Here is a 14,026-nt window from a genome sequence, read left to right on the forward strand (position 1 = left end):
TCCATCAGGGACTCTCTGCTGTGTTCCCTGTCAGGGTGGTCATTGGTGGTAGCCGGGCACCATCTAGTTCTTCTGGTCTCAGGCTGATGAAGTCTATGGTTTGTGTGGTCCTTTCTGTCTCTTGGGCTAATACTTTCCTCATGTCTTTGGTGTTCTTCATTCTCCTTTACTCCAGGTGGGTTGGGACCAATTGATACATCTTAGATGGCCACTTGCTAGATTTTAAGACCCCAGATGCCACTCAGCAATGGTGTTTTCAATAGCCTCATACTCATGGGAAAGCTGGACTATGAATAAGGCAGCCTGAAGAATTGACGCCTTTGAATTGTGGTGCTGGTGAAGAATATTGAATATACCATGGACTGCCAAAAGAAAGAACAAATCTATCTTGGAAGAAGTACAACCAGAATGCTCCTTAGAAGCAAGGATGGCAAGATTACTTCTCACATACTTTGGACATGTTATCAGGAGGGATCAGTCCCTGGGAAAGGACATCATACTTGGTAAAGCAGAGGGTCAGCAAAAAAGAGGAAAACCCTCAACAAGATGGATTAACACAGTGGCTACAACAATGGGCTCAAGCATAACGATGATTGTGAGCATGATGCAGGACCAGGCAGTGTTTCGTTCTGTTGTACATAGGGTCACTATGAGTCAGAACCAATTTGATGGCACCAAACAACAATTTTCAAATATAAATTTTTGTGTTACCATTCAAATTTGAACGTAAATTTTATTTTATAAATTGTGCTTGTTTTATAAATTTTACTTATTTTCAATTATTCAAATATATTTGCTATGGTAGAAACAAATTTAAAAAGTGACATAATTTTATATTCATATAAAATGAAATGACAACAACTAAGTGGAGTACAAAAATTAAAGCTCCCAGAAGATAAAAAGATTTGTGAAATCCAAACAAAAATTCCAAAATTAACTTCCTTTTTAAAAACATAGTGAGTCAGAAGAGACTTCTTCTGTTGAACACTCAAGTTTAGTGGGTGCAAATCATCGCACTAGTACTGCTAGTGCTGAAATCACTAATAGCAATATGAATATAACAAAATTTGTTCCAAATTCTGCATCCATTCCTTGCTGTAGTAAAAAAAAAAAAAATCAATAATGGCGTAAAAAGTGAAACAATTTTAGCTTCCGTAATGGTAGCATTTGTAGACCCCACTAATAAGAGAAGCACAGATCCTCCTTTGTGGAATAATTTTGCTTCTAAAGGTGTAAGTTATTGGATTAAAAGAGGGCCAAGTGATTGTCAACATCACAGGGGACCATTTGAAAATTCCTGTAGAAAATTTCTGGATAGTAAACAAACCAGGTTCTGTAGCCAGAATAACTTGCTAGGGTGCAAAGCTAATGGTGAAAATTATAAGAAGGAGCGGCTACTGTTTTCTCCATCAGTTGGCTCTATATATTATTTGCAAACTATTCAATCTTAAATCATTTAATTCTCAATTTGCTACAGATGGATTTATCTATTGGCACAACTCAAATATTGATAAACATGAAAACAATTCAATTCACAGAGATTGTATGTTGTCATATTGAAACCAATGGTACGTTTTTGGCTTAACCCATAACTGGAAATACAAATTAATGAAGAATGTCACTATGGGAAAGCAGTTTTGCAATGAGCTGTTGCTGTCATTATAACAATCACTGAACATGGACTGCCTTTTCGAAGAAGAAATGAAGTGTTTGGGTCCCCACAAAATGGAAATTTTGGGGGTTTACTTGAACTTGTTGCTCAGTTTGATCCATTTGTAACAGGTCACATTTCAAAATATAGTAACACAGAAAAGGGCAACTCATCATATATGTCTAAAACAGCATGTGAAGAATTAATAAATCTAACAAATGATAAAGTTCAATCAACTATTGTCAGTGAAATAAGTATAGCTAGATATTTCAGTTTGTCTGTAAATCCCATTCCTCATCTTTCTCATACAGATCAGCTAAGTATTGTTTTAAGATATATACCTCCAACAGATGTAAAACCTGTTGATATATCACATTTACTTGCTTAAAAAGTAATACCAGTGAAGAAATTGCAAATCAAGCACTTCATTATTTATGTGAAGTTTGCAAAATTAATTTTTTTTAATTCAGAGGCCAGTCCTATAACAATACTTCCAATACGTCAGGGCATTATAAAGGCATGCAACAGAAAATTTTAGAATGTAACAAATACGCCATTTTCATACCATGTGCTGGGCATTCACTTAATCTTGTAGGACGTAGCTCAGCAGATTGTTCTCCAGAAGCAGTTGATTTTTTTTTTCTACTGTTCAGTTACTCTACACATTTTTTGACACCTCTACTCACTGATGGACCGTTCTTAAAACATTTAGGCAATGATGAAGTATTAAGATTATAATCCAATAAATAAAACTAAAAATTAATAATAAAATCAGAAACGGAAAGTTTATTCCATTCAGAAATTTTTAAAAGTCATATAATCTGTTAGTAAAAGAAAGGTTGGAATCAAAACTTTATAGTGTCTTGAACACAATAATAAATGAAAATGCATTAGAACAGAACCATGGAATACAGTTAAAGCCGTGTTCAGAGGAAATTTTATAAGCATAAGCTCTAAAATAAATTAGAAGAATAAAAACAAATGAAATACTGAACTCAAGCTAAAAAGATCACAATAAACATTAAAAAGTATAATCACAGCAGAAAGAACATGAAATTCATAAGTCAGAATATGAGTACAACATACTGCAGTCTTTCATATACTTTCTAAGCAAGTTGTTTGACTGCTGTTATTGTCTATGTCCTTGTCCAAAAATTTCTTCTAAGTAGAATTTCATTCACTGGAAACATTTCTCTTACTTACCCTTGTCATAATGAGCACATACAGATTTCCTTTATGGTCGATCTTTCAAATGGTGATAGCAGTGATTGCTTAAGTGGTGTGATTCAGAGGATGCCAATTCAGCTCCTGACCTCAACTTCTCCTTTGTTGGCTGATATTCTACCTTTATTCTATTAAGTGATAGCCATAGATGCATAGACGTTCCTGTGGAAGAAGGAGAAGGTAGTAAAATAAGGATATAAAAAAGAGTTCCAGTTGTTTGCCAAACTTTCCTTTCCAGTGTCACCAGTTGATCAGACCTAGATACATCTGTTGAATTAGGAAATATTAACTCATACATATCCAGTTTGAAGATATTAGGTAGAAAAATGGTCTTGAATTCCAAAGCCTTGTCACCCTCAATCTAGTTAGCTAAGTCATTGAATTTCATCTTGTCTGTTAGTATTTCAGGGAAACAGAAGCTGCTTTACCTAAATTTAAATACTTTAGTATTATCCCTTGCCAGGGAAGTCCTGGCAACACTCTAGAAGGAGCCATTTGAATATTAAATCTTCTTACTTCCTCAGAAGTTAGCCTTGATTTATTGTTTTAATCACAACTTTTTCTCACACTCTTACAGAAAAGTATAAGGGCTAAATTAAGGTAGCACTCATGAAGAGAAAGATGTTTATAGGGAGACAAATCTCTTAATTTCTGAAAGTGATAATTGCCCTTAAAGAAATAATGAGTTTCATAAATTTACTTGGAGAAGCAAACGTTATTATTGGTAAAATAATATTCTTTGTATAAGAACAAAATTCAGCTTTATCCCTAGTGTACTAGCCATTGTTAACAGAGTGATGGATAAAAATCTGCCATCTTGAAAATATTTATGTGCTCATAAAATTCCATATCTAGGAAGATAATTCACTTTTTGTTACATTAGAAAAATAATTTTGATATCATTCTATTGGTATTTGGGGATAGGGAATTAAGAAATAAGCATCCTAAATATACTACTTTAGATTGAAGTTCTGGAAATATGTCTTTTCGATTTTTTATTTTAAAAATCTATTCTTAGAAATAAATATTTTATTTCCTGCTAATAAATTTCTGAGCCTTTTCATTACCCTTTTTTCTACCAAAAGAAGGGAAAATCCTAATAAGAATGCAATCTAATTTGACACTATTATGTCCGGGATCCACTACTTTTATAACCACCCTAAGTCAATTTTGTGATCTCCCAACGTTTTGAAAAGAGATAGCTATAATTTACATTTTACTAACAATAAAAAAAATCCCCTTAGAACATTTTGTATGATCTGTTCTTACTGAATCCAGGATGCCCTAGTCTGCCCTTGACATGAAATGTTCTGTTACTTGAGTTCATGTTCTAGATACCAGGTCCTTCCCTTTTGTCATTCAATAAGCATTGCAGCTATATAAAAAATAGGCAGTTGAGGACTTTTTTTTCTTTTAATTTTAGCCAACAGAATATTTAGGAAATAAGATGTTCAAGACCTTTTCATCTGCCAAAAAGAAGGGGAGGGGGCAATATATATGATAATCACAAATATGAGAACCCACTGACACAGTGTGTCCTGACAGTGATTCAATATTTTTCATTAAATATGTTAGAAAAATTGCAGCTCAGAGTAACTTAGATAATGCTGACAGTGATTATTTCCAAGATTAGTAGAAATAATCAGTAATAATGAAAGCAATTTTACTTTAAAAATATATATGTATGGAATAATTATAAATTGATGTAGTTTTATAAGTCATTCATAAGCCACTTGTCCTCTTATCACTTATTTCTGGGATTAGTCCTTACACCAGTAGTTCTAATCTTTGGTGTGTGTCTGAATTACCTGTGTTAAAATATAATGATAATAATGCAGATGCCTGAGTCCCACTCTGGCGGATTCTGACTTACAAGGTCGGGGCTCTGGCCTGGATGCAGGTATCAATGGACAACACTGATGAGAAAGGACACTGCTGTAATCTCCGGGTTTCCTAATAGTGGTTTCCCCCACTCAATGTTATTCTGATTCTTTTACTTGAAAAGAATGTAAAAAATATACAGTCTTTTTACGTTTTGTTTCTCTACTTTGTATCCAGCATTGCTTTGCGATAATTCAGCCAAAGATAAGTCTTTACAAAAAAGTTTATCAAGGTGAGTGACCTACAATGGGCCTCTTACAAGAGTTCTTTATATTTCTCAATAATTTATCCCTTCCTTGACTCCCAGTCACTAAGAAGGAGAGAAACTTATTATTTCATTCTCTCTTCCCTTTAAGTCTAGTTATCTCCAGCCATAATTGTCCAACGTGCGCCAACTTTAGTTAGCTGCCTATGCCTTCAGTTGTTTTTGTTTATTGGTCTTCAGATATCTGTCAATTCTTGTATGTTTAATATATCATCAAATACAGAGTGGCATGAGATCAAAGCTGCTCCAAGTGGGGACCTGCTTAAGTGTATGCTTGAGGCATGCCAGGTGATGCCCTGACTAATAATAACAGCAACAAAACTTCTCTGGAACATAACATTCCACTTTTAAGCCATCACTTGTTTAAATTAAACATTATCTTCAGCAGACACCTCCTTCATTAATGCACATACAGTGGGGAGTCTAGCTTTCAGAGCCTAAGCTTAAAGAGCCTTTTAGGACTCACAATATGTGATTTTGAAAAGTTACTTACGTTTAAAAACGACAAGTGAACATTATATGCAACGTTGTGAAGATCAAATAAACTAAGGTCTTGTAAGTATTTTGCTTTGGGTTAGTGTAGAGTTATATCAAGTAATGAGGTAAACATATTGGTCAGAACTTGAATTCTTGTTAGTTTAACCAGTGAAATCAGTCAAATCAATTCTTCTTGCTCATGATGTTATGATAGTCAAATGAGAATCTGTCTATAACGCACTATAAATTCTAAGACAATAATCATGTTTTGTCTAATAATAGTGCAGATAGTAGTAATGAGGTTAACAGTGCCTGATTTATAGTGCTAGAAGAGAATGGCCACCATTTGCTCATTTAGGTACATTTCATCTGTTCTGAGCAATAGCTAGTTCAGGACAAATGCCACCTGAAAATTTGGACTCCTGTAATTAGGATGATGGGACTTAATGCTGAGGGTATAAGACTATATATATATATATATATATATATATATAATTTATTTGTATTTGTATACAAATATACACACACACACAAACCCACTGCTGTCAAGTCGATTCTGACCCATAGCAACCCTATAGGACAGAGTAGAACTGCCCCATAGGGTTTCCAAGGAGCGGCTGGTGGATTTGAACTGCAGACCTTTTGGTTAGCAACCATAGCTCTTAACCACTATGCAACCAGGGTTTCTGTATATTTGTAATATATACACATATATATATACACATATATATGAGCCCTGGTGGCGCAGTGGTTAAGAGTTTGGCTGCTAACCAAAAGGTCTGCAGTTCAAATCCACCAGCCACTCCTTGGAAACCCTATGGGGCAGTTCTACTCTGTTCTATAGGGTCGCTATGGGTCAAAATCTACTCAACGGCACCTAACAACAACAACAAATATATATATATATGTGACATATATAAGCCGTGTTTTTGTTAGTTGCCAGCAAGTTGGCTCTGACTCATGGCAACCTTCCGTATAACAGAATTAAATGTTGCTCGATCCCACACCATCTTCATGATTATTGGTATGCTCAAGTCCATTATTGGGGCCACTGTGTATTTTGAGTGCCTTCCAACTAGGGAACTCATTTCTGAGCGTTATATTCGGCAATATTTTGTTGTGATCTATGAGATTTCTCATTGGCTAATTTTCGCAAGTAGATTGCCAGGCCTGTCTTTCTCACCTGTCTTAGTCTGGAAACTTCACTGAAACCTGTCCACAATGGGTGACCCTGTTGGTAACTTGAAATGCCAATGGCATAGCTTCCAGCATCATGGTAATATGCAAGCCACCACAGAATGACAAACTGACAGATGAGTGGTAGATATAAAGACATATGGTCAGCTAATCCAATGCATAGCAGTTATGGGTGGGAAAACAGAACATTTCAATAATAATGTGATGGTTCTGAAACATTTGTTCTTGATTTTTAGACAATACCACAAGACAATGGAGATGTTGTTCATTCATTCACTTTCAATGGCCTTTGTATGGTTATTTGGCGTCTTTATTCCAGAGGTCCCTACTCCTTCGAAGACTTTAGAAAATACTAGAGTTTAGGCAGTGTCATGTCCCAGCCTCCTCTGTGCTCTGAGGAAAATGATAGCAATGTTCAGATAGAGCAGGGATCTTTTAAAATTAAAATTAAGTCCACGTTGGAAAGGAAAGGACAGATAAGAAAGATCAAGGCAGAAGGCAGCTGTCCCTTAAGTACAACAATCTTAAAATGTCAATGACAGATAAATGGTCGACATAAAAGATTGTAATATAACTAAATTATTAAAGTGAATTTATTTCTATCAAGGAAAGGGCTTGCATTGCATTAAAATATGAGGAAATAACATTGACCTTTTTTTTTCCCCCTAAATTAGGGCACCCTGTTTAAGAACTGACACTATTTAAGCATGTTTACTATTTTAATACATTTTTTATTAATAATTCTGCAGACAGTCTTTCTTTAATGAGAAAGTGTATATAGTTTAACAAAGCATATATAATTTTAAATGGAGGAGTAAAGAAGTACTTTAAGAAAAATGTTTGTTAATTTTTAAAAATCTGCAATAAAAATTCATAACTTAGTGTCCCTAAAGGAAACACTGGTATAAAATGCATACTGTTTACCCAAAAGTTTCTGGGTGATTACAAATATGTATTTTCCATACGTGTAGAATAATGCATTAAAAGGGAAATATCTATCTCTTTTTAAATGAGATAATCCACCCCCACCACTGTCCTTTATGTGTTACAGACTTTAATTTTTAATGTCTATAACTGTCCTCTATGAAGATTTTTGTGTCACGGGGATAGCTGCTCAATACTGAAGGTATTTGGGACTGAAATTTTGAGCATAAAAATAAGAGTCTACCCATACATTTCAAGGAGGCTCAACTTTTTGTGGTTTAACAACTGCTGCCCCCACATAGACACACATAATCCAATCTCTGACAAATTCTTTAATGAATCTCTTTGGGCAGCCGTGTGCCCTCCCAGGTAGCCCGTGTTGAGTCTAAGGCAGGCTTTTGTCAGGGTGGCATGGCTGGTCAGCGGTGGAATCATGATTCAGCTCATCTAATGCACACAAGGATATCTGATCAGCATGCATGATGCAGAAGCAACATTGCTGAGTCACCCTGGTGCCCAGTCTCTGTGAACTGGAGGACTGATTACCATTGTATAAAGTGGAGAGTTATAAACGCTGCTGGTAGTCTAGAGCTCTTAGTTTTCTGAACTTGGCCTTTTATGCCCACAGTGCTGTCTTAAGGCAAACAGTGTTTCTTTACCTCACAGAGGTTCTGCTGTATTCAACTGTCTTCACTCTTTTAATTCAAGTTTTACTTTGAAAATAATGTGTGCTATATGGTTAAAATCACTTTTGCGGTAACATTATTTTTCATTTAAAATTATTTTTTTATTCTAATTAAAAAAACTAGAAATACAGTAAATCCAAATTTTTATTTAAGGATGTTTTAGATAAAAATTAATTAATAAATTAATAAATCATAATTTCAATTAGCATTGATAATGTTTACAAGTGGATGTTTTTAAACTGAGTTACCATGTCAAAAAATCTCTTGGTAATCATCAACCTACGGTCTTTTTCAATAATCACAAATACCAGGTAAATAGAGGCCAAATTAATTCCCTTTTGTAGTACTATTAGTAGTGTATTATATTTGAACAACTAAATAGTGGTTACATGAAGCAGAGAAGAGGGAAAGAAGGTTTGGGGGAGAGAATGTCTGTTTTCGGGTGTCTAAATGAGCATAATGTGAAGATGAGATCATTTAATTTTTTTGAATGAACAACTTGATTGTGCTTAGGTGTTGCTTGCAAAATTTTATAAAATAGCCATTTTAGGACCCTGCTGCAGAACTACTGAATAAGAAGAGTTAGGAGTGACCCCCGAGGATCTGTATTAATAAAATAAATTCTCCAGGTAATTATAATTAAGCAGCCATCGTTGGGAATTCCACTTTTATGTCAATAATGATAGAATCAGAAATAATCTGTGTAGTCCATGACTATAAACTCTCTGGGAGCAGAATTTGGAATTAATTAAATTTCAAACCTATTTCTCCTGTATAATGCCTGCTGCATAGTAGTTATTCAAGTATTTGTTAGAATAATAAATGAAGATTTGGGGAGGTATGCTTCATTCAACTGCAATAAACAATTTCCTGTCAATTAGAAGTGTCACTTTCCATGACTACAGCAGTCAAAGAAAAGGCCAAATACGCACCCACAGGGGCATCAGAAGAGTGCAGGGTCCAGCTTATAGTAGGCACTAAATAAATGCTTCCAAATTAATGAATAAATTAAATTAAATATCATTTAATTCTTAATCAAATTATATTGGCTGTGAAACAGATCAATAGTGGATTTATAACCAGATTAATAAGAACAAATGAGTCCAATAAAAACTCATTTAATAGAAGTGTCTAGATACGACTTTAATATAAAGATATAATTTATACAATGAAAGAAAATACTTTCAATATACTTTAAAAACAAACATTTAGGATGTTCTTACGTCAGCTTTACAAAATGTAGTTTTGACTATTACTAAATGGCTTTTTAGCATTTCTCAGTTTTAGTGGAACACAAACGCCTCTAAGATCTGTAAACTCAACTACTAAATGCACTGTTAAAACCCTTCACCAACATTCTTGGGCAAAATTAATCACTCCCAACACTGTACTCTCCAAACACGTTATACTTACCTTTATTATATCATTTATCATTTATTTGAGAATTTATCTGTTTTTTTTCTTTTTTTTTTTTTTAAGCAAGCTTCCTGGAGGACAGGGACATTTTTATCCTTATGCCTTCCTCCAGCCTCTTCCTGATGTACAGCCCAGGTCCTCGTGACTTGGTAGTTGTTGAGAGCTCACTGTTTAATATTCTGGGCTGTTTCTGACTGTGCCTGAGCTTCCCTGTTAATTTTACCAATGCGTGGAGCACTTTCAGTAACTTCGCAATTCTCTTGATAATCAATCAATTCTAAGCTGCTGTCATATACTCAGGCACTAAAATTGTTTGCTGATTTAAAGACAAAAATCCAATTATACTTGCATATTTTATATCTGATTCTTTACCTCATTAGAGCACATGGATCTTATTCCTTTTTCTTTAGAAAGAAGGTAGCAAATCATCTTTTACTCCTTTCATGGAAGCAAAACAAAATTTTTGGTTCATCTGAGGAAAAGGATAAAGAAAACCCAAATAACAAGGGATTGCATTGTTGACATGAACAATCTTCTTCAAGGCTTTGGGGAAGCCAGCAGCATGTTCTGATTTCTTTTTCCCTGCCCCTCAGGATTTGTTTGTTTAAAAAAAAAAAAATGCTTGTGCTGAGATTGCTGTCATCTTGCACAAACTGGCACTTGGTCTGCAAATTTTTTGATGGCTTTTACCTGTTCTTTTTGAAGCAAGTTACACAATCTACATTTGACAGTGGTTGATTTATGCAATTCCAGGGACGATTGATTCGTATATATTTTTTTCAAGGCAAGACATGCTTCATTTTATGCAGTCCAATTTTCACCATTGTCAGGATTTAGTTTCTTGAAGTTCTAAAGAAAAATTGAGTTGCCTGATTCTATAGCTCTATTAGTTTCTCATCTTGTTCCCTTTCCTCATAGAATTGGCTGAAAAACTATTTGGCAAGTCCCTTCAAAGACATATTATCGTTGTCTGAGTTGTAAGGTACCTAGAGCTCTGGGTTGAAATCGTGGTTGGGAACAGGCTTCAGATTGAAGGTATTGATGGTATACAAAGTGATTGCAGGATTTTTATAGTCGAAGGAAAAGTACAGGTGGCAGCTGCTGGCTGGCTGAAGTAGCAAGGTTTCTCTCTCATATCTTTCTTTCTTTTTTTTTCCTTTTGATATGCAGCGCGCCCCATTCATGTGTGGTTAAGGTTTGGTCAGAAGTTTGGATAGAGTCTATACAGTTTTGAGGTTCCGCCTCTCTGCTCTTTTCTTCTCTGAATTTTCTCACCTTCCGTTGACTGTGGTTTACCCCAAAGTCTGTCAGGGCTAAACCCGAAAAAATGGTAAGCTCACCCTCATGTCAGTCCCTTCTTCATGTTTTACAGTTCCCTCTAGAATCTGCTTGGTCTGCTTTTGTTCATTCTCTTGCGTCTCCAAGTAGTTGTTTATTGTATTTTGTCTAGTGTTTATAGTTTTTATTGGCAGGGAGATGGGTCTGGTAGGAGCTTCCTTGTCCATACCAGAAGAAGAACCTCCCTAGCATTTTTGAAGTACTGTTCATTTAATGTTAGTGTAGAATGGTGGCTTATCATGACTACATTTTCTTCTTCATGATTACTTTAGAAAGAACTTGTCCAGCCTACTTTGTATAAGTAGAGCTGACCTTAACGTTATAAATTACCAACTTAGTCATTTAAATTAGACAAAATATCACAGTTGGTAAAGATAGGGATCACAAACATGGTTAAGGGAGGCTCCTTGGAATTCATCAAGCTTTGTACCTAAAATTAGATTCCCTTCCACATATCTCTCTACAAGATAACTCATTGCCATCAAGTCAATTCTGACTCATAGTGACCCTTTAGGACAGAGTAGAACTGCCCCATAGGGTTTCCAAGGAGTGACTGGTGGATTTGAGCTGCTGACCTTTTGGTTAGCAGCCATGCTTTTAACCACTGTGCAACTAGGGCCAGCTACTATTGATTTTGAAAATGTACTGAGAAGATTGTTAAAGATGGCATTAGAATAAATGGGAAGAGTTGTTAAAAAATGGTAAAATAACACACAAGTTTTCTCACACTAATTTACTCTGTAACGTTTTCTATTCCATTTTTGAATTTCAAGTTTCTAAGATAGGTTTCCAAAAAATTCATCTCACATATTTTGGACATGTTATCAGGAGGAATTGGTCCCTGGAAATGGACATCATGCTTGGAAAAGTGGAGGGTCAGTGAAAAAGAGGAAGACCATCAGTGAGATGGATTGACACAGTGGCTGCAATGGTGGGCTCAAGCACAACAACGATTGTGAAGAGCGCACAGTACCGGGCAGTGTTTTGATCGGTTGTGCGTAGTGTCGCTATGATTTGGAAGCAACTCAACAATACCTAACAACAAGCAGAAGCTACCTTTGCCATTATACAGTTTTTTTTTTTTTTTTTTACTGCATAATGTTTGAACTTATAGAAATGAAGGATCAGGACATTCTGCTGACTATGCCATAGTAATTATCCCTCTTTTGGTTTTTTGGAAGGCTAAAGTGAAAAGGAATCAATTATTTCAGTTCTCTAACAATAAATAAGAAAACAAGCTTTGGATCACTTTGGTTTGTTTCGTAATACTTAAGGTCAGCCCCAAAGCACTTCTAAAACATAGAAAGAATTTAAAACAATATATTGAGACAATGTGAAAATCAAATCTAAATGACAAAAAATTATACAATTTCTAACCATATATAAACACGATGAAGTTAAAAAAACATTAGAATCTTTATATTTGGATTCCAATATCAACATCAAAGAACATTTGAAATGACCTTTAAAACTTTTAAGCTTTTGCCCGACACTCATTAATTTTCAAGGAATTATGAGCATTGGATTATCTCACTAATCATTAAAACACTAAATTCAAATAAACGTGGAAAAATACTTTTTTTTTTAATACTCTTACTATTTATGAAGTACATTGCTCTCAGGGACAATTATACATAGTAAATAACTCCATGTCTTAGTTATTTAGTGCTACTATAAAAGAAATATCACAAATGGGTAGCTTTAACAAACAGAAATTTATTTTCTCACAGTTTAGGAGGCTAGAAGTCTAAATTCAGAGCACCAGCTCTAGGGGAAGGCTTTCTCTCTCTGTGGCTCTGGAGGAAGGCCTTTGCCTCTTCTGAGATTCTGCTCCTGGGTGATATTCATTGGGTTAGCATTTCCCTTCCCCCATCTGTGTTGCTCACATGCCTGTTCAATCTCTTTTATATCTCAAAAGACATCGACTCAAGACACACCCTACACTAATCTTGTCTCATTAACATAAGAAAGACAACCCATTCCCAAATGGGATTATAACCACAGGTATAAAAAAACCCATTGCTGTCGAGCCAATTCCGACTCATAGCAACCCCACAGGACAGAGTAGAACTGCCCCATAGGGTTTCCAAGGAGTACCTGGGGGATTCAAACTGCCAACCTTTTGGTTAGCAGCCATAGCTCTTACCCACTATGCCACCAGGTTTCCACAGGCATAGAGGTTAGGATTTACAACACACATTTTGGGGTGACACAACTCAATCCATAATATTCAACCATTTGGCCCCCAAAATTCATACCCTTGCCACATGCAAAATACATTAACCCCATCATATCATCCCAAAAGTCTTAAATCAACTCCAGGTACAAAATCTTATCTTCTGAATCATCTAAATCAAATATGGGCGAGACTTTTAGGCATATTCCATCCCAGGACAAAATTCCTCTTCATTTGTGAACCTATGAAATCTAGAATACAAGTTATCTGTTTCCAAACTGCAATGGTGGAACAGGCACAAAGGAGATATTTCCATTACAAATGGGAGAAATTGGAGGGAAAGAAGGGATAACAGGCACCAAGTGAGTCCAAAACTCAGAAGAAAAATTTACATTAGCTCTCAAGGCTTGAAAATAATCCTCTGATCTCTGAGACCATCTGGTCAAGAGCCCTGACCTTCAGACTCTGGATGTGGCCTATGGTGTCTGGATTCTGGGTGGAGGATTCTCGGCCCTGGACTTCAGCTCCACCTTCCAGGCCCACTGGGATGGCAACTCTGCTCCCTTGGCTTTGGGCGGCCCCATTCTCACAGTCCACCTTAGTGGTGACCCTACCGCCTCAGCCCCTGCAGGCCCTGTTCTTCTGCCCCTTGGGCATGGCAGTCTTGCCCTCTCAGCTTTGGGCAGCAGGCTCATCCCCCGGCACTCATGAATGGCAGCCCCACACTCCAGAACCTAGTTGGTGAAGATCTGACTCTTTGAAACCTAGGAGGCCATGGCCCCACCTTTTGA

This window comes from Trichechus manatus, unplaced genomic scaffold (assembly GCF_000243295.1).
Source record: "Trichechus manatus latirostris isolate Lorelei unplaced genomic scaffold, TriManLat1.0 scaffold00096, whole genome shotgun sequence".
Taxonomy (NCBI): Eukaryota; Metazoa; Chordata; class Mammalia; order Sirenia; family Trichechidae; genus Trichechus; species Trichechus manatus.